Source organism: Rhinopithecus bieti, unplaced genomic scaffold (assembly GCF_001698545.2).
Source record: "Rhinopithecus bieti isolate Rb0 unplaced genomic scaffold, ASM169854v2 scaffold_28280, whole genome shotgun sequence".
In the NCBI taxonomy this organism is placed as follows: domain Eukaryota; kingdom Metazoa; phylum Chordata; class Mammalia; order Primates; family Cercopithecidae; genus Rhinopithecus; species Rhinopithecus bieti.
Window position 1 is genome coordinate 556,562 of NW_016812383.1, and position 26,713 is coordinate 583,274.

General features: G+C 36.7%; 1 long non-coding RNA gene across 1 annotated transcript; it reads right to left on the bottom strand.

Moving 5' to 3' along the window:
• Positions 1 to 5,073: 5,073 nt before the first annotated feature.
• LOC108544814 (uncharacterized) lies at positions 5,074 to 21,289 on the bottom strand. Its single transcript, XR_001889960.1, has 3 exons — positions 21,028 to 21,289; positions 5,961 to 6,067; positions 5,074 to 5,239 (listed from the first exon to the last, which is right to left on the bottom strand). It is a non-coding gene; the product is annotated as an uncharacterized LOC108544814 (long non-coding RNA).
• Positions 21,290 to 26,713: the final 5,424 nt, after the last annotated feature.

Genomic DNA, 26,713 nt, shown 5'->3' on the forward strand with positions numbered 1-26,713 from the left:
AATATATAGATTCTCAGATAAGAATATATTCTGTGATAAGGATATATAGATTGGTGGTATTTTTTAAAAAACATTTGAGGGGAAATTCAGTGACATAATTAGTTGGCATTGGAATTTTGGGGTAAGTTTTATAATAATGAACTCTAATAAACATAACTACTTAGGATTTCTTTTCTTTTCAGGTTTAGTAGGTTGTGTTTTCAAAAGTTTGTCTTTTCTAAATTTTCAGCTTTAATGGGATAAAGTTATTCATAATGTCTTCTATTGAGATTTTAATGTCTGTGGTATCATTAGTGATGTCACCTTTTTCTTTTTTGTATCCATAATCTGTGGTTTCTTTACTTTTGACAGAGCTTGGCTTTGTCTTCTTTCATAGCCCTTTTTTTTTTTTTTTTTTTTTTTTTTTTTTTCTTCTCTATCTTTATTTCCTTCTTTTAGTTTCTTAGGTTTGAATTGCTATTTGTTATCTTTAGTCTTAAGTTTCATTTCTAATAAGTGTATTTAAAACTAAAATTTTCCTTTAAGCACTGCTTTAGATATATTTTACAAATTTTGCCATATGAGATGATGATTATCCAGTCTAAAATATTACTTACTTCCTTTGTGATTTCTACTGTGAAAAATGGGCTATTAAGAACTATATTGTCTGATTTTTAAAGAGTTGGGTATGATCTAGATTTTTTTGGTGGTGTTACTGATTTCTAGTGCTTAATAAAATACTTTGAATAATTTTATATTTGTTAGATTTGTTTTATGTCCCATCCTATTATCAGTTTGATGAATGTTCCACAAACACCTCAAAAAATTAATATGCTGTTATTTGTTGATAAAACATTCTTTAATATCATTAGTTCTAGTTCAGTAAATATCAAGTTGTATTGTTAGAAATTATACAATTTCATTTTTTCCAGCTTTCCCTGGAAGTAGGGTTTAATATCTGTCTCTCTGATTGTGAGTTTGTCTTGTCCTCCTTTTAATTTTATTCATTTTTGCTTTATTTGTTTTGAAGTGATATTATTCGATAGAGCCAGATTTAGAACTGTTAAATATTTTCCAGTAGAATGATCTGTTTGCCATTTCAAATATTTTCTTTTATCTTTAATAATACTTCTTTACTTGGAGTTTTCTTTAATATTACCATAGTTTCAACTGTTTTGGTTTTTTTGTGTGTTCTTGTTGTTAATATTTTCTGAGTATCTTTTTCCACCCTTTTATTTTCCATCTTTATATGCTTTATTTTAAGGTGTGTTTCACATAAGTGGAAAATTAACACTTTTTTCCTTTGAATTGAACTATTTTATTTTTAGCTGAATTAACAATGGTGTGTTGGTTTATATCTACCATCAAACTGTTTTTTTGCTATTTGAACCGCAGTTTGGAGTTTCATTTTTCTTCCATTTCTTTTTACATATTAATCAATGTATTTTATTGTTCCGTATATTTCAGTTAGATTAATTACATCAAAACTGTTTTTGTATGTTCACATTAGGGATTGCAATATGCATCCTCAATTTATTACATTCTGATACAAATTATTATGTTCCACTTGCTCAATACACTAGTTCCTCAGAATCATTTACTTCTACTCATTCTCCTCCTGCTTTTGCATGACTGCTGTCAAATACAAACTTTTACTTATATTTTAGTTTGCATAGCTTATTTCTGTTACTGTTTTGTATTGTCATTTCTTATTTTACATTATTTACATATTTACTCTTTCCATTAAACTCCATTTCTTTCTGAATTTACGTGTTTTCTTCTGAGTTCATTTTCACTGTGCTTTCAATATTTGTTTTATTAAAACTATGCTAAAAGCAAAATTTCTGGGGTTTTTCAGTATGAAAACATATTTATTTTTCTACCATGATTAGAACTATGTTTTCAGTAGACATAAGCACTCTTAAAAATTTTATTGTATATACTAAGGTGTACAATATGATATATTGATATACATACATATATAGACAGAGAAAGGATTACTACAGTCAACCATGTTAACATAGCCATCATCTCACATAGCCATATATGTATGTATGTGTGTGTATGTGTGTGTTTGTGTGTGTGTGTGTGTATAGTGGTAACAGCACCTAAAATCTTCTTTCTTAACATATTTCTAGTAGACAATAGTATTAACTATAGTTCTATTCTGTACATTAGATCTCTAAACTTATTTGTCCTACAGAACTGCAACTCTGTACTCTTTTTATCTGTATCTCTCCATCTCCCTGCCCCCTACTCTGGTAATTACTGTTTTTTCTATTTTATGTACTCAACTTTTTGATATTGTCATTGCATATTGTAGTATCTTCATCCTTTTTGAGGCCTAATAATATTTCATCATATTTATAATGAGTTATGTGAATTTCTTATATATTTTGGATATTAACCTTCTATCAGATATATGATTCAAAATATTTTCTCCCAATCCAAAGACAGCTTTTTCATTTTCTTGGCTATTTCCTTTGCTGTGCAGAAGCTTTTTAGTTTGATGTAGTCCCACTTCCTTTTCTGCTTTTGTGGCCTTGTCTTTTGGTGTAATATCAAAAACAATCATTGCCAAAGCCAACATCAAGAAGCCTTTTCCCAGTGTTTTCCTCAAGGAATTTTATAGTTTCAGGTATTAGGTTTAGGTCTTTAATCCACATTTAGTCTAATTTTGTGTATAGTGTAAGATAAAGGCCAATTTTATTCTATTGTACATGAATATCCAGTCTTTTAACACCATGTGTTTTAAAGGCTATATATGTTCAAACAATAGAAGTAGAGGGAATACTTCCAATTTCATTCTATGATGCCAGCATCATCCTGATACCAAATCCAGTCAAAACACCATGAGATAAGAAAATTGTATGTCAATATCTTTAAGGACTACAGTTGCAAAATTTTCAATAAAAGCAGCAAACTGAATTAAGCAGATGTTTATCAAAAATATTAAACATTATGTAAAGTTGAATTCATCCCTAAGATGCAAGGTTGTTTTAATATATGTCAATCAATTAATGAGATACATCCTGTTAACAGAATGTAAAGATTAAAACCACATAATCATCTCAACAAATACATGAAAATAATTTGACAAAGGTCAATGGCCTTTCTTGAAAAAAGCTCTCATCAATGTAGGTATAGAAGGAAACTTCCTCAATATAACAAAGAGCATTTATAAAAAGTGTACAACTAACATCACAATGAATGGGGAAAAACTAAAAGCTTTTCCCCTAAGATCAGGTACAAGGCAAGGATGGCCAATCTCACAATTTTCATTTGACATAGTACTAGAAGTGTTAGTAAGAACAATCAGACAAGGAAAGAAATAAAGTGCATCCAAACAGGAGAGGAAGAAGTAAAATTTTTCTTATTTACTGATAGCCTGATCCCATAAGTAGAAAACTCTAAGATTCCTCATATATACAGACAAAAACTCATTAAAACTAATAAATAAATATGGTAAAGTTGCAGGTTACAAAATCAACACACAAAAATCAATTACATTTCTTCGCACCATTAAGTGTGAATATATTGATTTGATTTTTTTCAGCCCTCTTAATATATTATTCAATTTAGTCTACTCCTGTCAAAAAACACAAAACAAAAGAAACAGACAGAGAATAGTAAAAATCATTGACAAAATACATCCCACTTTACCTTTCTCCATTTCATAATCTTCCTTTATTCTTCTCTTTCACCAAACTATTATCTCATTTCCAAAGACATCTTCTCTATCCTTGCCTTTGCACCTTCACTCATTCCTTCCTTTACTTGCTAAAACCTTTATCAACATCTCTTCTTGACAACTTAGTATCTGTATCTTTTTTTCCTGAAAATATTGTTTGTTTATTTATTTATTTATTGAGACAGTCTCTCACTGTCACCTGGGCTGGAGTGCAATAGTGTGATCTTGGCTCACTATAACCTCCACTTCCCAGGTTCACGCAATTCTCCTGCCTCAGCCTCCCAAGTAGCTGGGATCACAGGTGCACACCACTACACCTGACTAATGTTTTGTATTTTTAGTAGAGACAGGGTTTCACTATGTTGGCCAGACTGGTCTTGAACTTCTGACCTCATGATCCACCCACCTTGGCCTCCCAAAGTGCTGGGATTACAGGTGTGAGCCACCACACCTGGCCAATATTGTCCTTTTATATATAGAATTCTCATTTCCCTTTAAAAGTGACTTGGGTGAAATGTCAATCAAGGTCATTGATCTCCTTTTCCCCAGAGATGATAACATAATCCAATCAAGTTCAAATAGACATTGTTGTTCTCATGGCATATAAATTGTGAGTTGAGTTTCCCAAAGAATGAGAATGATTATTCTCCCTGATGATGATACATCATAAAAATACTGTAATTGTCCTCATTACCTTGCTCTTCTCTATTTATTTTTAAAACTGATCCTTTTATATGTTACCTAGAAAAGTAAAAGGAATACATATTGCATTAGTGAGACTAAATATATTATTTAATTAAAGCCTGGATATAGCTGGAGTTTCTGTAAGAGAACAACCAAGAAGTTGGGTAGGGTTAAATCCATGACATTTGAAGAGTAGATGAAAGAAGACTTAGGATACCAAGATCAAAACCTAAAACTACTGTGTTCTAAAAAGGAGTTCTCTTCCGCAAGTTTATGGAATTCATCCAAAGATAAAAGAAACAGTGACAGAATATAGGATTTTTAATAATTATATTTATTTATTTTGTCATGAAGACAAATGTAAAGTTTCTGAACATGAGGCAGACTATTATTGTTACTTACAACAATAACTGTATTGGCTCCCCATACTCCATTCTCTTCTTTAGGGTAATGTAATGAGAACCAGATGGCTAGCCATGTGTTTATGAATGAGTATCTCCCATAGAAAAGGAACCAGAACATTATGAGTCTGGAGTTTATATAGAAACCGCTATAGGCCTACTCTCCCCCACTCATTAGAGTGGAAGAGGAAACTAATCTCCCCAATGTAAACAAATATCATTTATAAAGAAAAATAAATACCTAACATACAACTCTTTAGAATATAGATGACCGATCTCTGGTTTTATTAAATTTTAAAATGTAAACTTACGGTTTTGGGAGATGAGGAATCTCTACATATTTCCAGAGGTTTCTATTTATTCAATAGTCTGTTAAATTCAAAATCTTGTTCTTTAGCTGAGATGCCAGGTTTTTATGTTCAGAGAAATCCAACCATGCAGAAACATGAAAATGTTTTCTCTACAGTTGAGCGAAGAGTCACTGCTATCTTGCCACATATAAAAAATTAAATTTAGAGATTGGTTAAAGAGAGAATAGGTTGTCTTACGACATAATGAGTTATCTATTATAATACTCGTTTAAACATACGGTCAAGTTGACCATTTAGAAGAGGTGTTACAATGGGAATTTAGGCATTCAACAAGTCGTTAGACTAGATGACTGTATCATCCAGACATGGCAGGAAACAGATGGCACACTTAAAAAGGGATATAGAAAACAGCTTAATGAATGAATTTTTTTGTAAAGCATGGTATGATGAAGGGAAGCTAAAAGAAGACAGTGGAGCATCCTGTGACTAGGAACAACAGGAACCATTACCACCGTAAAGTTGAAGATATAAGGGGAGTGAGTGATTGCCAAAACTCTGAGAGCAGAGTCCCTTCCTCTGTGGGAAGGGCCACAAAACAGGAACTAGGGCCTTAGATGAAGAATATAGCCATTGCAACCTCCTGTGGACTGGTAGGTAGGATGCTGGGGAAACAAATATTTTGACATCTCTTTGATGTTACTTCTACCACCCAACCTCAATCTTCTGCTGGTACCTTCCATTTGTCAAATCCAACAGGAAAATAGAATGCAAGAGAATCCAGTCGACACTAGCCACAGAGGTCATTCACTCAGTGCACACATCCTTATGGCAAGAAGGCATCTAATAAACCAGCAAATATCTAGCCCAGACACTTAAAAGTACATGTGAACTTACATGAAACTCAGAAGTCTCTGCTTCTGTGAAACGCTTATCCTATTCAATTCTTTTAAGAAAAGTCACACAGCATGAAGGAAACACTTAAGGGCATACATGAACAGTTCCTGTATAGAAACAGATAAGTTTAAGTCAGGCATTAAATAAAAATTGACATAACTTGATGTCAAGGGTTAAATGAACCTCCACTAATGGAGAAAACTAAGCTTTACTTGCTCCTGTGTTTTTTGACCCATGTACATTATCCTGAAATCATCAGGCTAGACCATGAGCCAATTTGCTTTCAAATCTTTTCTTCTTTCAGGCAGACACTGTAAGAGTCAAGGATCTGTACCATCTGGGCCAGATGAAAGGAGACCCAGTGCTGGGTGCCAACAGCATACTGATTACACTACGTTATGAAACATCTCACTCTTTCCCTGTGAGGCTTCACTGAAAAGACTTCACAGACAGTACCATATGTCAGTGAGAGCTGCAGTATCTAGTCAAGAGTTGGGAGAAGCAAGTGTTAAAGCTACTAATTCCTCGTGTTTTAGTTTCAAATCTGTACTCTACAAGTAATAGGGAGAGTTGAAATAAAAATGCTTTTATCTGTCACTTTTCATATCATTTAAAATTTTGACCGGCAGTCGATAGTAATGGAATCAAGATATTCAAAGCAATTTTATGCTTCCTTCTGTCATAAATTAAAATGTTTCATTAACTAAACAAATTCTCAATGGCATAAATCAACCCACACTAAGTAAATCATAGTGAGAACCAAAGTGTAATTCCATAAAAGTGATTAAGTGCTGGCAAGATACAGTGATATATATCATCTGCAGTAGAGAGACTGATTATTCAGTATCTGTATGTTGTATTTTAGACTGGCTAATTTCCTACATGTTAGGTATTTTCCTTGGAAATATTTAAGGAAAAACTATGTATCACATGAAATTTTATATTTTGGTTTTATTTTGGAATGTTTCTTATCGGAGCCTCTTCATTAGAGTATACTTTGAAATATGGCTAATGGGTGCTTCATGAATTTGAAAACCTATACTGTAAAATATGTTTACCCTAGGACGGAAATGACCTTGTCAGTAGAGTCAAATATTTCTAAAGTACAAGATTTATTCTTTCTGATGTTATGAACAATAGATTGCTTTCAATTATTCCTTTTAGAAACTCTTCTTTTGTCATCTGAATGAAGCATGGCAATTTTACAGATTGTATTTAATAGCTTTTAAGAAACATTGATGTAATTATTATATGGCTATAAAACAGACAATCAAACAATTATAAACAACTTACTTGTGCAATGCTCTGAGGATGTTTAGTTCTGATGTACTCAGACAACCCTACCACAAAAGCTACTACAACAAACTCTAGTCTTGCTGCCATGTTTAACATCAACATTCTATTCTTCACAGAACAATGAAAGCAATCAAGGAAAAAATGTCAATCAGGTCATAGTACTCACCAGCTCAAAACCTTCTAGTGATTTTCCATCAAAATTAACATGAGACACAGAATCTTCACAATTTCTGCAAAACCCTTCATCATTTTGTCACTACCCCAGTCTCATGCTTTCCTACTGTTTCAGCTCATTGTGCTTCTTTTATGCAGTCTTCATTCCTGTTTTTCAAACCCATCAAAATGGCACTCATAACCCTTACCAGCCTAACTCACACTTGATATGCTTCTTTCTCATAGATACTCACATTGCTATCTCCCCTGACCCACTGCAATTTCTGATGAAATATCATCTTCTTAGACAGTTCTTAACCATTTTACCTAAATTATTAGCCTCTGTCACACCTGATATCTGAATATCCTTACCAAGCTTCTTCACTTTTATGTGTTTTATGGGTAGTTTCATATATATATGTGTATGTATGTATATATGTGTGTGTGTATACGTTTATGTATATGTATGTGTATGCAGAATTATATATGATTTGTTTAGTATCTGTCTCCACTCTTGGGATATAAGTTCTATGTAAGCAGTTTTATTTATTCATGGCATAAATGGGGTCATTCACTTACCAAGAGTTCACTAAATTTTTATAAAATTAATGCATATAAAACTTCGAATTACATATACTGACATGATAGTCTATTTTATTTGTTATATTCCAATAAATGCCATTTGTAAGATAATATCACTAACTGGGAGTTAATGACAGTTGGATCTTTATTCTCGAATACATTATAGAGCTCTGCCCTTATACCTGGGCAAGTGAAGCTCCTGTTCCAAGACCCATGCCTCAATGGACTCTGTACTTCAGAGAGACTCCTTCAAAGTTTTCAAAAAATCATTTTAAGATCTGAGCTTGTGGCCAGCAGTGCCACGTAGTTGGAGTGCCCCAGGCTAAACCTAGGTGTACTGATGATTAGTACCCTTTGATGCCTGAGACTAGCCATCTAGGAAGCCCAGTCAGAAATCTGCATGGGCCCCAGTTACCTTCTCTTATCATTGGCTTGCTTTCTATCTCTTAACTATCCCCCAACCCCTACATGTGGCATTGACCCGATGCCTTAAGGAACCCCGGAACTGCTGCTTCTGAGGCTGTCCTAGGGCCTTGTTGTTAGGTCCTATTTCTGTGAGGATGGCCAAGCAAGAAGTATTACTTTTGTAGAAATGTGTAGAACTGAACTGCCATAATATTGCGGATCCACTCTCTTTTGGTCACCTTCTCAATTTAGGCTCAGAACATATTCAAAGATAAGAGATACCAACATGTGACTGCCAACCTTTGAGATTGAGCTGCTGTGTGGGCTGTTGGATTGGCTCTCAGATCTCTGTGTTCCAGATGTAGTGGTACCTCCACACTTGTATTTTAGAGTAGTAGAGGTGACAGCAAGCATAATTTGTCCTATAATTCTAGTACCAGGTCATCACCTTTCCCCCTTCACAAACACTTCCCTCCTCTAAAACTTCTGAGACCTTTGCTTCACCATACAACATAGGTTTTATTTATTTATTTATTTATTTATTTATTTATTTATTTATTTATATATTGCAGTTCTTTTTTGCCTTAGGCCAAGGTGATGACATCATGATCTCCTAGGTTGGTCTTACACCATGCTGGATGAGAGATGGATACTTTTTGCTTGAATTTTACCACTCTTCTCACTTTGCCTATGGGCTCCTTGCCTATGCTGATTGCAGTTTATGGGAGGCACGTACAGTCAAGGTTGGAAGTGATCACATTCTAGCAATGCAGTCATCATCAGGACCCAAAGAATGAATTCAAGAAATGACAAAGTTGAAAAATGTTTTAGTTTAACTTTATTCTATAATCTTCAGAGCAGCGAATTCATATGATTAACAAATGCACTGTCTTTCACATTTTCCTGCATTGTCTGTGAAATATTTGCCTCTGTGGTCATGAGCAAACCATAGAAACAACTTTTGAAAGACTCATTGGAACTCGGTATTCACTCATGTTACAAGGAACGATGCAAAGTCATGAGTAATGATGTAGCCATCATTAAGTAAAAGGATTTAGGGAACTTCAGAGTTATAGTACTGAAGAAGACCTATGGATTGAGAAAATTCATGGAGCATCGTGGTGAAGGCAGTAGTTCTGGAAAAGCTACTGGAGATAAGACAGGTGCTAAAGCTGAACCAGCTGATGAGTATGAACCACTATTCCAAGAATCTGTTTAAAATTCAGTCTTTTAGTCATGATAAATTAAAATTATCTTTGTGATAAAACATCCATGTTGTTTTAGTAGAGATGGATTCCAAAGAGTCATGGATTGTGAACATTAACAACTTTGCTACAATTTTCTCATGGTGGGATATATGAACTTAGCTAGAAATAGCATATTTGATTATAAAGCACATGGATACATGATCTCTTGATATCAAAGGGAAGAGATGATAACTTGGCCCTGCAAAGTGTTGTTTCAGGTTCACTGTTTGGACAGCAAATAAGTATGTGCATACCTTATCTTTTACTCAAAATTCTAAGTCTGTTAGTATGCTTCATGTAGGCTAATGGATTTAATAATGTGTTTTTAAATCATTTTGTTCGTATAGACAAGGTCCTTTAAGTATTTGCAGGGTCCCCTAAACTGTAGAGACATCCTTGGTGCTAAACTCTGTCTTTAAAATAAAAATAGGCCTGCTAAGCCCTGTATCCCTTTTTAATGATAAGATGTACAAGGTGCAATAACTTGATCTTTACCTTAAAGGGTAAGTGCAAGACACTGGGACTCTATAAATTTCACCAATGTATCAGGGCCCTAAACATTTGTAGGACTTTTTTCTTAAACTCGGGCAAGATGTGCATCACATGAGTATTAGGTTTACTTGCCACTTACTTTTCATAGGTATTATTAGAATTAACATCAATATACTACGCCAACATGATCTTCTGCAGATGTCAAAACCCTCATGCTCATTGCGGATCATATTGTGATAAGGAGTGGGAGAGTTAATATAGCTCTGGAAACCATGAATATATACTATTGTATTTTCTAAAAGGACAATGGGTTTTTATTCACTTCATTGCTGGTGACTGAAAAAAAAAATTCAAATCAATGACCATATAATAAACGTAAAAGGATATTTTGAAATTTTCCAATAAATACATGATATCATACACAGCAACGGGAATTGGTGCTACAACCTGGTTATGTTTACAACAGTGCATTGACCTCTACCATAATCCAATTTGTTTTTGCAGAAACTATACAAACCAATTGAAGAGAAATATGAAGTATGCTATTATTCCTGCAATCTAAAGACTTGGAATGTAACCCTAATCTCTACAATTTTACCAAAAATGTGATATTGCTTCTGACAAAGTCTCCTGACTAGTGTGTGTGTGTGTGTGTGTGTGTGTGTGTGTGTGTGTGTGTGTGTAGGTGGGTGAGGAGTTGGTGAAACTGGTTCAAGGACTTTCATTTTACACTTCCTACAATAATGGACATTCTTTCATAGGTCAGAGAACCAAACTTGAGGGTTCAGTCACCATTTATCTATAACCATTCCAATTATGCAGTCAGGGATCAGAGAAAATACCATAAGGTGTGTGCATAGATGCTTTTGGCTCACTGTAAAATGGATGTGAGTCAGGACTCCATCTATATCCTGTATTCCATAATACCCCAACCTAATAAACTAGTCATAATGATACTTTAAAGCCCATGACATAAGTAATAGTTTAAACCATGATTCTAACAACCTTCAAATTATCTCAGTCTTTTCTTTTCACTGATTTTCTTTTATTCTCATAAATGACTACAGGTCCCTTTGGGAAATATTTCAAGGAATATTTATTTCATATATTTTTAGTGATAGTCCAAGACTTTTAAAAGACATATTAGCATACATAATCAATGAATTATGAAACTTACAGGCATAGAAAGGGGTTAAAAGCTGCTGCTTTGTTACTGTGGCAACGGATATAAGCCTTTGCCCACAAGCCCTTGATTTTTCTTTTTTCTGGTCATGCAGGTCAAAACGTATCATTGTTGATTGCACATCCAGTGTTTCCCTAAGAACATCATGGTCTCTGCTCAACTTCATAGGTTCTGGCAGGTCACATGCCCACCAGTTACCTATTTACTGTTGCTGTCTATAATGGTAATTAAATATACCTTGAGGCTGATTGATAATTGCTGCCCCCTAGCCCCCAAGAGGCCAGAATCTTATAATCTCCATTGATCTAAGGGTCCTAGTTCCATGCAAAAATCTTTTGTCAATCCTGGACTCTGAGAACAGTCACCATGAGCTACTCAAGAATGCTGATGCCCCCATAAATATTTTCCTTAGTGAAGAGAAGGCTTTCTTGTCTCTTCACAGGACAATCTGACAGATTATCTGGTCATACATGATAAATATGTTTATATTTGTGTGCCTCCTGACCCATTCTTCAATACACCATAAGTACAATCCGACATGTCTATTTAGTTACTGTACTCTGTCATCATGTTCAAACTTTAAAGAGCAACCCAAGCAAAGTTTTAGAATTGGCTCCTGATTTATTTGGCAGGGCATTAAATTCTAAGGCACAAGATGAGATTTATCTCATGTTAATACTTCTTCGCTATCCAGGCTCATATTCTACCCACATCCTCCATTTCAATATTCTCAAAATCCAAACTTACCCATATTTCACTGTTTCTGCTATTACTTATTAACTAGCTGCTACATCTCTTTTTTTCCATGTGTGCCCCATTCAGACTATGCAGAAAGCTAATATTGCTTATTATCTAGAGGCAATGTGAGAAGTCAGGAGGGGACATTTTGGAGAAAAAGCATTATCTCCATAAGAAATCTCCATATGTGATTTTTTTGCATAGTCTCCAGGCAGAGATATCTCCCCTCTAGGAAAAGTGAGATTACTTCCACTAGTAATCCCAGTACTGTTCAGCAGAATCCGTTTTCAGGCATATGCACCCAAATGATCCCATCCCTGTTTTCAGGGTTTACATTCTTCCCCCATCAAGTCATGATTTTCTGAAATAGGAATCCTATCAAGGCAATACATTCAGCTTCCTTTGTAATTTTGCTGCCTTTCAAATTAAATTCTTGGCTAGATTATCAACACAGTCTTCACTGTAGCTGCAGAAGATGAAGATCTCTTTAAAACACTGTCCTGCAGTCCTGCAGTCCTTCACATTTTCACAGCATGCACATAATATGGGAATGGCTAACTTGTACCTCTTAGCTTGTTTTAAAGAAGGTTTTTAACCATTTTAATAGCCATTAGCAAATCTGAACCACTGACATTCTTTATATTATCATCTTCCCATTGCCTTCAAATGCTGCAGAGCTTCACACAAGTCTATTTCTTCTATTCTTTCACATCTCCTAATCCAAAATAGTGGGACAGATTATTAATTGTTGTTTTATGGCATCCCGGGAGTTAGTAGTACCCACGTACTGCTAGTAATGGGGTTTTTGTGGCCATTTGATCAGTGCGTGATCTAATTCTAAATCCCATCCCAAGGGTTGCCTTCTAACACCTCTTCCGCAACTGCATGTACTAGTGGGCAGATTCTAAAAACAAAGCATTAGACAAGAGTTTATAAATGGTAGTTTATCTGGAAGGTGATCTTTGGAAGCAGAGATGAGGGAAGTAGGAGAGTGACAGGGAAAAGTGAAGAAAAATATAAAATTTATTACTAAGATATCCCTCCTATGGACAACTGGATCTAAATCCTACTCGGGGTCTTCTATGTTACCCTGTGAAGTACATCTTTGAATAAACTCTATGGATATATATAAGGAGGCTGAAACATTTAAGCCTCCACTTTCTACCTCACTGGTTCAAGGATAATTACCCCCATGCTCTTCTCTGGGCCTGTATATGAGATAAGAAAACATCTATGACCTTGGAAACAGGAAAAAAATAGAATAAGCTGGAATATTGTCAAACCCAGCTACAGATCAAGTGAGCTGAGGAAATGTTTGTAGAATCACCAATACATGCTACAAGGCCCAAGTAGTTTTATATGAAAAAAATTTGCAAACGTATAACTAACAAATAATCATTTTGCATAAAATATTTCAGAGGTAAAAAGGTATAGGTACAAAATCTATTTTGTAGAGCTGATACAACTTTTCAAACAAGAAAGAATAAGAATAGAAAGTTCTGTATTAATTTTGTTTGTGAACACAGATAAAAAATTCTAAAGAAAACATTGACAAATTTAATTTGGTCATGTATTAAAAAGGTAATATCTACTGACCAGGTATACATTATCATAGAACTTCAGGAAAGTTTCAACATTTTAATAAAATCTATCAACATATCTCAACATACTAATAAATGAAAGTCCAAATAATCATCCTAACAGATGCAGAAAAATTATGTAATAGAATATAATACACATTCACAATGAAAATCTGCTTAGTAAATTAAAAACAGAAGATAACTCATTTAATATGGTAAAGATACATGACAGAAATCTCACAGAAAATATAGTCTAGGTTGATATTTTAAAAATATTTCCTTTAAGGACAAAGGTAACTATTATAACCTCTATTTATTTAATATTTTACTTGAAGTTCTAGGTGCAACATCAATTATAAATAGGAATAGGTAGATAAATTATGAAGAAAAACACACATTTTATCTCTCATTTGCAAACACTATAGTTATTTGCATGACAAATCCAAGGGATTTCATAAACTGTGAGAATGAATTAGTTAATTCATTAGGGTTGTATATTTGTTTGTCAGTGTACAAAATTAAAACCACTGGTATTATTCATGAATGACCAATTAGAAAATGGAAGACACCAAAAAAAAAAAAAGCCATTTCTAATAACATGGAAACCTATATGAAGTACATTTAATAAATATGCATAGGAGCTTTATAAAGTCATTGTAAAATATTATTTAAAAATATGAGTAACTTAAAAATAAACCTGAATAAATGGAATATTGAGACACATTGATGAAAGAGAAGATTCAACTTTCTAATGATGTCAGCTTTCCTCAAATTATTCAATAAATTTATTGCAAATTTAATTAATAACCCAAAATGATCTTTGAGGCACTAAGCAATTATTCTAAAACTCATATGGAAATTAAAAACTTAATAAAGAAATATAAATAGATAGACATAAGGGGATTACATAACATATCAACATGAAGCATAAAACTATAGTGTGATTTGAAATATACACCCATAAAACTATGGACAGGGTGGAGAGGCAGAAATGAGACAAAGCCTATAAAGTAACTTACTGCATTACATGGGCAACATTACAAATTAATGGGTAATAATAAACTATTTAAGAAATGGCATTTGGATAATCAAATCTCCGTATTACAAAATGACAACAGATCTCTACTTCAGACTCTACTAAAGTGCAACTTCTGGATATAAAAAAGACAGAAACTGAGGAAAAATATGAGAGGTTGTTTTGACTTCAGGTAAATAAAAAGCATGATAATAGATTTGATTCATTAAAATTAATTTTCACAGAACATGGGATGTCATAGACGACATTAAAAACCAGCCAAGATTGGAAGACAGTGTTGCAACACAGATAATTGACAAATGTTTAACATACAGAATTCAAAAAATTTACAATTTGATAAAGAAAAGCTAAATAAAATGGGCAAAACATATGAAAGTGATGGCAGCGATGGCCCGTCTGGAGCAGCTGCTGCAAGGATACGAGCTTCAGCAGGAAAGGGACGACCAGGGCTGCATTCTCCCCAAGGATGTTCTTGGTCAGAGAGCCATGAACAGGCAAGAGCCCTGCCCCATACTGAGTTGGTGGGGCAGGCACCCATGCTCCCACGCTCAGCCACAGCCACCCAGCTGTGGCTCCAGATCCCTGTATACTAGTGCTCTCGGGGGTCTGGGAAGACCTTTGCCCCACAGGCTTGAAACTGTCTGCTCCTGTTCCCTGGCTCTCCATCTCCCAGCACCCACTCCAGGGCAGAACAAGGTTGTGGCTGAGTCCCGTTGCCATCGTGACCAGGACAGGTGTGCATGCATTTGGGGTGGTGCTGACATGCCAGCCCCTGATGCGTCAGCTCCCCCTGGATTTTGGATGCCTACGAGCAAGGGAGGGAGGCTGAAGGGGGTCTGAGGGTGGCTTGGTGCAGGCTTATAGGCACCCCTCAGCACAAACTGCCTGGGCACCACAGACAGCATGTTGATGGTGGCAAGAGGCAGACAGAATCCTGGACAGAAAGGGGTGGGTTTCAGGTGAAACCCCACCTTCAAGCTAGGAATGGTCTGAAGCCTGGGGGCCAGGCTGCCAGTTCTGAGTGGAGGCCGTGACCCAGAAAGAAAAGTTATGGGGATTTTTCTGGGCCTGCCCATGGCCACTCATGGACCAATCAGCAGTATGTCCTCCCTTCTGAGCCCATAAATCCCTAGCCTCAGCTAGACTTAGACAGATGTCGGAACTACCAGCTGCAGGAAGGAGCTACCAACTTGGGTTTCCTTGAATTGTTCGGACAACCTGCTTGTAGAAAGGAGCTACCCACTCTGGGTACGAGTTGTTCTGTCACCCAGAAAAGCTCCTCTCTGCCTTGCTCAACCTCCAGTTGCCTGCACACCTCACTCTTCCTGGACTTGGAACAAGAACTTGGGACCTGCTGTATGACAGAACTGAAAGAACAGTAACACAAACAGCACTGAAACATGCACCCACTTGCCACACTGCAGGAAATGAGAATAAGAGAAGAGCTACAGTCCTTTGGGGAGCCCAGAAGTAGGGGCTCCCCAAGCCAGGGCTGTGACACCTTCTTTGGGGCTCTGCATATCCTAGTTTCCAAGTGCCACCGTATTCCCCTCATTCGGACACGGGTGCCTGCAGTGGAAGCTGCTTGTGGTACATCTGATCCAGCTGCAGCTTTGCATGGAGTCAGAGCCTGTGCTGGTGCCTGGAGCTGCCCCTCTCCCACCGACAGCAGCAGCTGGCATGCCTAGCTGTGTGGAGTGGCCAGACTCCACACTTGCTCCACTCCACACCTGGTTCACTGTTGGCAGGCGTGGAATACAGGATGGTAGTGTGAGCCGAGCATAGCCTGCCAGACCAAGTGGGCATAATGAGCCCAGTAGGCCCAAGCAAAAACTCAGGCAGACGTGCCGCTGGCCACAGAGGATTCCAGCTGGAAAAGTGACACCCTAAGGGTCTCGTGACAAAAGCATGACACAAGAGAGGAAACTTGAGTAGCCAACAGCATAGGAAAAAATACTCATAAGTTTTAGTTATCAGTGATTAAATGATATGAAAAAGAATGTTATGAAAACCAAAGAAACCACAATATTATGCCACTTTATATTGGTAAGAAATTTATAAAATCCTGGTGGGAATTAGTAAAATAATTTACTGTACACTAAAATTCCTAAATTCCAATTGTAAGTGAAAGGAACAACCATAAAAAAACTTCTGTTCACATACACCAGAATACATGTAGAACTGAAAGAACAGTAACACAAACAGCACTGAAACATGCACCCAGGAACCGTGGAAGTATTTTTTCTCTCTCTTTCTCTTTATTTTTATTTTCTTATAATGAGGGCACTTTACATGAGATCTACGCTCTTAACAGACTTTTGAGTGCACAATACAGTATTGTCAATTAGAGCAACAACCTTATACAGCAGATATCTAAAAATTATCTAGCATAACTGAAACTGTATATACTTTGATTGGCAACTCCGTTTCCCTCTTCTTCCAGATTCAATGATTTTGACTATTTTAGGTACCTCACTTAAGTAAAATCATACAGTATATGTACTGTTACTGGCTGATTTCTCCTAGAATAATGTCTTCCAGGTTCATTTACACCATTGCATATTGCAGTATTTTCATTTTTTAACGCTGAACAATAATCTATGGGATGTATATACATTTTCTTTATGCACTCATTAATCATTGGTCATTTAGGTTGTTTTCACATCTTGGCTATTGTCAGTAGTGCTGCCATCAACATAAAAATGCTAATATATCCTCAAACCCTGATTTCTATTCTTTTGGGTAAATACCCAGAAATGAGAGAGCTTCAAAATGTGGTAGTATTATTTTTAGTTTTCTGAAGAACCTCTATACTGTTCTCCACAGCAGCTGTGTCATTTTGCGTTTCTGCTAACAATGTAAAAGTTTCCAATGTCTGCACATTCTTGCCAACACTCATTCTTTCGTTTGTTTTTTTTTAAATAATAGGCATCCTACAATATGTGATGTGATATTGTGATTTTTATTTGTATTTCTTTAATCATTAGTGACATTTAGTATCTTTTTGGACATTTATTTCCCATATATATGTTCTTTTTGGGGGGAAATGTCTTATTTCAGTTCTTAACCCATTTTAATAGAGTTACTAGTTTTCTCTTGTTGTTGTTTTGTTGTTGAGTTGTTTGAGTTTCTCAGACATTTTGGAAATTAGCCCCCAGTCAGATATATGATTTCTAAAATTGTTCTACCAATCTATAGGTTGGCTTTTCATTTTGTTGATTGCTTCCTTTGCTGTGAAGAAGCTGTTTAAGTTTGATGTAGCCCCGCTGGTGTTTTTCACTTTTGTTGCCTGTCCTTTTGTGCCCTATTTATGAAATTATTGCAAAGAATAATGTAATGAATAATTTTCTCTATAATTTCTTCTAGGAGTTTTGCAGTTTTAGGTCATACATTCAAGTCTGTAGTCCATTTTGAGTTCGTATTTGTGCATAGTATAAGATAAAAATTCAATTTCATTTTTTTCACATGACTATCTGGTTTTTCCAACATTGTTGTTGAAAAGTCTAATCACTTCCTGACATGTATTCTTGGCATTTTATCAAAGAACAGTTGTCCATATACTCATGGATTTATTTCTGCACACTCTATTTGCTTCTATTAGTCTATATGTCTGTTTTGACGCCAGTACGATACTGTTTTAGTAATTGTAGGTCTTCTCTTATTCTCGTTTCCAGCAGTGTGGCAAGTGGGGGCATGTTTCAGTGCTGTTTGTGTTACCATTCTTTCAGTCTGTGTAACTCTTCTTTCAATTCCGCCATATAGCAGGTCTTATAAATCAGGAAGTGTGATGTCTCCCTAGTTTGGTTCTTTTTCAATAGTGTTTTGGCTACTTTGGGTTCTTTGTGATTCCAGATAAACTTTAGAATTGTGTTTTTAATTTCCATTAAAAATTCCATTGGGATTGTGATGAGGATTGCAATTTATAAACTGCCATTGGATAGTATGAACATTCTGTCAATATTTTGTCTTCCAATTAATGAACATGGAATGTGTTTCCATTCATTTCTGTCTTCTTTAGTTTCTGTCATCAATGTTTTGTACTTTTCAGTGTGTAAGTCTTTCAATTCTACATTACGGTTCTTCAGAAGAACAGCACCAATAGAATATATGTATATATAAAAGGGAGTCAATTAAGGAGAATTGGCTCATGCAATTACAAAGAAAAGTCCTACGATAGGCCATCTACAAGTTGGGGAAAGAGAGAAGCTAGTAGTGTGGCTGAGTCCAACTCCCAAAGCTTCAAAACCAGGGAAGCTGACATTGCAGCTCTCAGTCTGAGGCAGAAGGTCCAAGAGCCCCTGAGAAGCCACGAGTACAAGTTCCAGAGTCCAAAAGCTGAAGAACCTGGGGTCTGAAGTTCAAGGGCATGAGGAGATGAAGCAAGTGTCTGGGATGGGAAGAGAGAGAGCCAGAAAACTCAGCAAGTAATTTTATTCCCTCTTGTTCTTCCTGCTTTGTTTCAAATGTATTAGCAGTGAACCGGATTATGTCCATCCACACTAAGGGTGGGTCTTCCTCTCCCAGGCCACTGACTCAAATATCAATTTCTGGAAACACTCACACAGACACTCCCAGAAACAATACTTTAGCAGCCATCTAGCCATCCCTCAATCCAGTCAAGTTGACACTTAATATTAACCAGCACAACTTCACTGCTTATCAACTTGGAATCTATAAACACCTCCTTAAATTATACTTAATCTCCAAATAAAGACAGTAACAATTTTGTAATTTCATCTAACATAATAAAACTACCATTTGTACAACTGAAAATCCACTAATCTTTAACATAACAAGTGTTACATAAAATTAGCAACACTTAAATGCTGATATGAAGTCAATACATCTTATGTTACATGATAAGGGAATGAGAAAGGAAATAAAACAAAGACGATTGCATAATATAGGTGTATGTATGCACAATCATATTCTTAGCAAAATAATGAGGAAATAATCATGACAATAACAGTCCTCATTTATGTTACAGGTCATGTGGTCATCACTGGTATTGACAGCTACCTTCTTCTATTACTCATTCTGTATTCTCTTTGCTTTCAGGAAGCACCTCAGGTGGTTGTGGTTTCTTACTTGGTGAAGTGACCCAAACTTTCATTTCTGAAGGGTCTGGGCTATTTTTAGTCCTGCCTAGACTGGTTGTTGTAGTTTCCCACTGACCTTAATTACTGGGCAGTGTAGTTCTAAGAGATGCTCTATGGGATCTCCTATATTCCAGATATACTCTTCCTTAGCTGCATTGTGGAGTAGTAGTCTGATTTTATGTTGATAATCCAAGTCAATCACCCCAGCCAACACCAAAACTCCCTTCTTAGCCTGTTGACTTAGTGGCAGGTGGAGACCCAAGTGGCAAGGTGGCATTCTTAACTTTCAGTTCAATGGAATCATTGTTGTGTCTCCTATTGACAGCATTTCTCCCTCTGGAACTAAGCCTCTAGGCCAGCCATAATGTCGTGGGAACAGGAAGCAAAAATTTTGCCAGTGGGTCACTTTGGATAATGAGTGGTAGCACTTCCACTTCTATGTCTTGATTCCTTGACCCATTAATCCTGGCTATGAGAGAAGTAGTACCATATATTGGATGCTGATTCATAGCATATATACCCTTCTGAAGAACTTTGCTGCTGCCCTACAAAGAATTATCACCTAGTTGGCACTGTAACCATGATTTCAAAAGGCCATTCCACTTTTCCCTTAATGCAGCTGCTTCAGGATGATGGGCAACATGGTAAGGCCAGTGAATGCAATGAGCACAAGCCTTTGCTACACTTCTTTGTCTGTGAAGTAAATTCCTTGGTGAGAAGCAATGCTGTGTGTAATACCATGGAGATGGATGAGGCATTCTGCGAGTTCAAGTGTGGTGGTCTTGGCAGAAGCATTGCATTCAGGAAAAGCAAACCCATATTGAAAGTAAGTGTCTATTCCAGTATGGACAAACTGCTACCCATTTCATGATGGAAATCATCTGAAGTAATTAACCTACCATCAGCTAGCTGGTTGATCACCCTGATAAATGGTGCCATATTGAGGACTCAGTGTTTCTCTCCACTGTTAGACTGGGCACTCAGCAGTGGCGGTAGCCAGGTCAGACTTGGTGATTTGCAGTCCATGTTGCTAAGCTCATTCATAGCCTCCATTCTTTCTACCATGACCACTTTATTAATGAGCCCAGGGGTGGCTGAGTAAAGGGGCTATGTGGTGTTCAGATTACAGAACAGGTCATCCTATCCACTTGATTATTATAATCCCCCTCTGCTGAGGTCACACTTTTGTGAGCATTAACATGACACACAAAGAGCTTCACATTTTTTTGACCACTCAGAGTGGTTCATTTACATACCTCTTCACCAAATTTATTTGTGGCCAAGTATCCAATCACGTTCCTTTCAAGATTCTGGTCACCCAGCCAAATAATTGGGTACAGCCTGTGAATCAGTATATAATTACGCATCTGGCCATTTCTTTTTCCAAGCATTGTTCAAAGTTCTGCTCACTGGAAAGATTTCCCTTCACCACCCTCCTTCATGGATGTCCCAGAAAGGTCCGGTAGTGCTGCAGCTGTCCACTTTCGGGTGGTGCCTGCATATCGTGCAGAACCATCTGTAAACCAGGGCCTAGTATTCTCTTCCTGTAAACTTCAAGTTCCTCATATGGAACTCCCTATGAGGTCATAGGTGCAGGCTTGGAAACAGAAGGCAGGGTAGCATGAGTGGGGACCCTGGGCATTTGGGCCACTTCCTTATGTAACTTACTTGTGCCTTCAGGACTTGCTCAAGACTGATCATGTGTACGCCACTTCCATTTGATAATGGAATGCTACTATGCACATCCAACTTTATGGCTAGATGGGTCAGAAACACGCAGTTCATACTATGAAGTTCAGATTGCATGATAACTTGATGACTCATAGTCAAATGGTCACTTTCTATCAAGGGCAGTGGCAGGTCATGACCTGTCTCTCAAAAGACTAGTTATCTGCAGAAGATGGTAGGAGCTTGCTCCAAAACCCTAAAGGCCTTTATTGTGACTCATTTACAGGGCCCTACCAAAGGCTCCAAACAACCTCCATATCTGCTGTTTGGGCACCTCAAGTACCATTGGATCTGCTGGGTCATATGGCACAAGTGGCAGAGTAGCCTGGACCTGTTGCAGTGCCTTCTTCTGTTCTGGGAATAACAGTCTTTTTTTTTTTTTTTTTTTTTTAATTTGTTTATTATACTTTAAGTTCTAGGATACATGTGCAGAATGTGCAGGTTTGTTACATAGGTATACATGTTTCATGGTGGTTTACTGCACTCATCAACCCGTCATCTACATTATCTATTTCTCCTAATGCTATCTCACCCAACAGGCCCCAGTGTGTGACGGTCCCCTCCCTGTGTCCATGTGTTCTCATTGTTCAACTCCCACTTATGAGTGAGAATATATGGTGTTTGGTTTTCTGTTACTGTGTTAGTTTGCTGAGAACTATAGTTTCAAGCTTCATTCACAATCCTGCAAAGGACATGAACTCATCTTTTTTTGTGGCTGCCTAGTATTCCATGGTATAGATTTGCCACATTTTCTTTATCCAGTCTATCACTGATGGGCATTTGAGTTGGTTCCAAGTCTTCGCTATTGTGAACACTACCACAATAAACATGTGTGCATATGTCTTTGTAGTAGAATGATTTATAATCCTTTGGGTATCTACCCAGTAATAGGATTGCTGGGTCAAATGGTATTTCTGTTTCTAGATCCTTCAGGAATCACAGAAGGAGATGAATTAACAGCCTTTTGGATGGCTCAATAAATAGACCAGAGTACCACACCCAAATGAGGTATATATTGCCTGCAAAATAAAATTCAAATAGACTGATTTGGTTTGGCTCTGTATCCCTACGAAAATCTCATCTTGAATTGTACTTCCATAATTCCCACGTGTTATGGGAGGGACCTGGTGGGAGATAATTGGATCATGGGAGTGGTTTCCCACCTATTGTTCTCATAGTAGTGAATAAGTCTCATGAGATGTGATGGTTTTATCAGGGTTTTTGCTTTTCTGTCTTCCTCATTCTGTCTTTGCCTGGTGCTATCCATGTAAGACAGGACTTGCTCCTCCTTGCTTTCCACCATGATTGTGAGCCTTCCCCATCTACGTGCAACTGTAAATCCAATTAAACCTCTTGCTTTTGTAAATTGTCCAGCTTCAATCATGTCTTTATCAGCAGCATAAAAATGGACTAATACATAGATCTGCTAGACTAATATATAGATCCCCTTTCTTGGTTGTAGGGGGGACCAAATTCAACAACTTATATCCTTTACCTTAGAAGGAATATTTTGACAAGCCCCATACCACTGGATCCTAGAAATTTCACTTAGGTAAAAGAGTCTGAATTTTAGTCTGGTTTATTTCCCACTGCCTACATGAAAAGGTCTCACCAATAAGTACAGAGTGGTATATCCCTGAGGTAGGATAGTGAAGGTATATTTCTGGCCTTGTCAGCTGAAGGCAAATTGCTTCTGGTGGGCCTTATGGACAGGTATGTAGAAAAAGGCATTTGCCAGATCAACAGCTGCATGCCAGGTACCAGGAGATGTGCTAGTGTGCTCAAACAATGAAATCACATCTGGTACTGCAGTCACCATTTGATTAAGCTTACAGTAATCCATTGTCATTCTCCAAGATCCATCTGTCTTCTGCACAAGCCAAACAGAAGCATTAAATGGCGATGTGGTGGGGGATCATCATCCCTGCATCTTTCAAGTCCTTCATGGTGGTACTAACCTGCAATCCCTCCAGGGTTGCAATATTGCTTTAGATTTACTATTGTTTTAGGTAGGGGCAGCTCTAATGGCTTCCATTTGTCCTTTCCCACCATAATAGCTCTCACCCCACAGGTCAAGGAACAAATGTGGCATTCTGCCAGATGCTAAGTGTGTATATTCCAATTATTCATTCTGGTAGTGGGAAAATAACCATAGCATGGATCTGGGGACACACTGTAAGTTGGACCAGAGATAAAACACCTGTAATTATCTCAACTCCATAAGCCCCTACACTAACTGGAAGACCACAATGACATTTTGGGTCCCCTGTTATCAATGCCAGTTCAGAGTCAAGGTCCAGTAGTCCCTGAAAGGTCTGATTATTTCCTGTTCTCTAAGCACATTTATCCTGATAAAAGGCTGGAGGAAGAATGGGGGAAAGGTTAACAGTATAAATTATTGTTAATACAAAGGATTCCTTCCTAAAGGAGACCTGGCCTCTCCTTTATTCAAGGCCTTCTGGTTCTGGCATCCTGGTTCTGTAAATTGGCTCAAATCTGGAAATTGATTGAAGAGTCCTAAGATTCTGGTTTTATAATTCAAATTAGACTCTTGTTCAGTTGCCCTGGAAGGTTCCTGCTTATACAGTTCAAATAAGAATATAGTAGGCTTCCTATCAACTTCGCTTCTAGGAACACAGTGATTAATTAGCCATTGCCACAGTTTTACATGCATCAGACTATTCTGATTGTTGGTTTGTCTCTGCTGTCCATTTCAGTAACTACACCCATCTTGCCTTTGATAGCTGAGTGCCTCCACCTGGCCCCTGACACCTTGGGATCCAATTATTTTCATTTCATTTAAGTTTTTCAATTGAGTGCACTTCCCACTGTAAGATGTAGCATACAGAGAAGAGCCATCACAGAGTTCTTTAAGGATGCTCCCCTCACAGATCTATTTCACAAGGTATTGGTGAAGGGTATATCTTCTGGACTCTCCAAGTTGGAGTGAGTAAGTCTAAAATGACAAAAGGACTCAGGCATTACAGTCTGCCTATGACTTCTGGTCCCTTCTTCTATATTAAACCAAGGGAAATCAGGTATTTTCAAATCACTCACAGTGAACCATCTTTTGATCTATCTAATGCACAACTCTCTAAACAATTCATGCCAAAGACTATCAATGCTCTCCATACTATTATAAGTAGAGTCCTTAGCATTTTTAGATATAATCGGACTAGAGAGCCAATTTCAGAAACCCCAAAACTAATTTAAAAAGTTAAGCCTTTAAATTCTGTCCCTCTAGAACCACTCCTGGTACCAAAACTTGTAGTAGTCAGGATTCTTCAGAGGGAGAATATACATGAAAAAAAAAAACCAAAAACCAAGCTGGGGAAAGAGAGAAGCTAGCAGCATGGCTCTGTAGAAGTCCAAAAGCCTCAAAAGCAGGGAAGCTGACAGTGAGCTCTCAGTCCGAGGCAGAAGGTCCAAGAGCCTCTGAGAGGCCACTGATGTAAGTCCCAGAGTCCAAAGACTGAAGAACCTGGAGTCTGAAGTTCAAGGGCATGAGGAGAAGCAAGCGTCTGGCATGGGAAGAGAGACAGCCAGAAGACTGAGCAAGCAAGCTCAATTTGTCTTCTTTCTGCTTTGTTCCAGCTGCACTGGCAGTTAACTGATGGTATCCATCCACATGGAGGGTAGGTCTTCCTCTCCCAGTCCACTGACTCAAATGTCAATGTCCTCTGGCAACATCCTCACATACACTCCCAGAGACAATACTTTACCAGCCAACTAGGCAGCCCTCAATCCAGTCAAGTTGACACCTAATAATAACCATTATAACCTCCTTATTAAGTTTATTTCTAACTATTTTATCATTTTTGATGATCTTATAAATAGGACTGTTTTCCTAACACCTTTTAAGGTAGTTCATTGTTAGTGTATAGAAATGCAACTGATTTTTACATGTTGATTTTGTATTCTGCAACTTCATTGAATATTTCTATTGAACAGGTTTCTTTTAAGTCTTTAAGACTTTCTATACATAAGATTACATCATCTACAAACAGACAGTTTTACTTCTTCCTCTCTGAGGTGGATGCATTTTAAGAATTTTTAACATAATTGTTCTGGTAGTTGGATAGAATTGCTAAGCATGGGCATTTTTTCTTCTCTTGATTTTACAGGATATACATTCAGTTTTTTTATGATTGATAATGATATTAAATTTTCTTATACATCCTTTACTGTGTTGAAGTAACTTCCCTCTAGTTTTTAATTTACCATGAAATTATGTATATTTTTTGCATTTATTGAGAAGATCATATGATTTTTATTCTTCATTCTGTTAACATGGTATGTCACATTAATTTTCTTTTATGTGAAGAACTAACCCTGCATGCTGAAGATTAATCACACTTCGTCAAGGTGTATGATCATTTTAATGCACTGCTGATTTTGATTTGCTGGAATTTTATTTTGTTGAATATTTTTGCAAGTTTTTTTTTCAGATTTATTAGCCTGTAGTTTTCTTTTCTTGTGATGTCTGTGTTTAAATTTGGTATCAGGGTAATGCTGGCTTCATAAAAGAAGTTTGGAAGTGTTCTCTTCAATTTGTTGGAAGAGTTGTATTAATTCTTCTTTTGATGTTTGGTAGACTTTACTAGTAAAGCAGTCTTTCTATAGGCTTTTTATTTGGAGAGAGGTGTTTGATTACTGTTTCAATCTCCTTATTAGTTATAGATCTATTCAGATTGTTTTTAATAATTCAGTCTTGGCAGCTTGTATGTTTCTAAGAATTGATCCATTACTTCTAGGTTATCCAGTTTCTTTGTGATTTCATAGTAGTCTCTTATGACACATTTTATATCTGTGGCATTAGTTGTATTGTCTCCTCTTTGATTTCTGATTTTATTTATTTAAGTCTATGAGTCTTCTCTCTTATTTTCTTAGTTTAGCTAAAATTTTGTCAATTTTATGTTTTCAGAAAATCAACTCTTATGATATTTTTTGGCTTTTCTATCCTCTATTTTTAAATTTCTGTTCTAATCAGTAATCAGTATTATTTCCTCTTTTGGGGTAACTTTGAGCAGAGTTTATTTTTCTTTTTCTAGATCTTTGAAATGTAAAGTTAGAGTTTTAAAATTTTGAGACATTTATTCTTTTTAAATGTGGGTGTTTATCACTGTAAACTTCCCTCTTGGTACTGCTTTTGCTACATTCTACCTGTTTTTGTATGTTATGTTTTCATTCCTGTTTGTGTCAATGTGTGTGTGT